Source organism: Primulina huaijiensis, unplaced genomic scaffold (assembly GCF_012295235.1).
Source record: "Primulina huaijiensis isolate GDHJ02 unplaced genomic scaffold, ASM1229523v2 scaffold15025, whole genome shotgun sequence".
NCBI classification, from domain to species: Eukaryota; Viridiplantae; Streptophyta; class Magnoliopsida; order Lamiales; family Gesneriaceae; genus Primulina; species Primulina huaijiensis.
The window spans coordinates 1-836 of NW_027343058.1; the positions used below are offsets into that span (position 1 = coordinate 1).

Genomic DNA, 836 nt, shown 5'->3' on the forward strand with positions numbered 1-836 from the left:
CGATTTTTCGCTTTCGGTAAGCTTCTGTTTCCCCGAGAAATCGGAGTACGAAGGTCGCAATTCGATTCTGGTTCCATTTTCTCGTAACTCTGGCATAGTGATGGCTTTAGCTTCGCTAATTTCTTATTCTTCTACTAATTTTTTTTCTTTATAATATATTTTCTCGAAACATTCAGCGATTTTTGTCGTTGTGAGCCGGTTCTATACGAAAGGGCGTGCAGATTACTCCGGAGACAATTATTTCTACAGTTTTAGTCATAATTCAGGTAAACGGTCGCGACACGAAGACTTCCCAGGGAGGTCACCCATCCTAGTGCTGCCCTCGCGTAGGCACGTTTAACTTCGGGGTTCTGATGGGGCGAGAGCAGTGCGGCGCGTTGTCTCTCTCATCCTGGTCCACACGTGCTCGAGGGATATATGAATAAACAGCCCTCTAAATGTCGGNCGGTGCAATCATACCAGCACTAATGCAGCGGATCTCATCAGAACTCCGAAGTTAAGCGTGCTTGGGCGAGAGCAGTACTAGGATGGGTGACCCCCTGGGAAATCCTCGTGTTGCATCTCTTTTTCGTTTTTTTCTATTTTTGATTTTTTTTTTGCTTTTTTACAGATGATTTTTTGCTCCAATCATCTCGATCGAGATCGAGACCGGATAAGATATGTGAAATTGACGTAGCTCGGGCCGTTTTGGATTAGGACAAAAACGTAGGCTAATTTGATTGTAGACGGGCCAACAGACGAGACTCATTACTATTCAATGAGCCGGCGAGATTTTAGCCGAATTCCTTCTTGAAGACCCTCTAATTTGCGATTTTCCGCTTTCGGTAAGCTTCTGT

The 836-nt window shown here is 44.7% G+C and overlaps 1 non-coding gene across 1 annotated transcript; it reads left to right on the forward strand.

Annotated features, from left to right (window-relative positions):
- The first annotated feature begins 445 nt into the window (after nucleotides 1-445).
- Nucleotides 446-564, forward strand: LOC140965840 (5S ribosomal RNA). The gene has a single exon (XR_012173159.1). It is a non-coding gene; the product is annotated as a 5S ribosomal RNA (ribosomal RNA).
- Nucleotides 565-836: the final 272 nt, after the last annotated feature.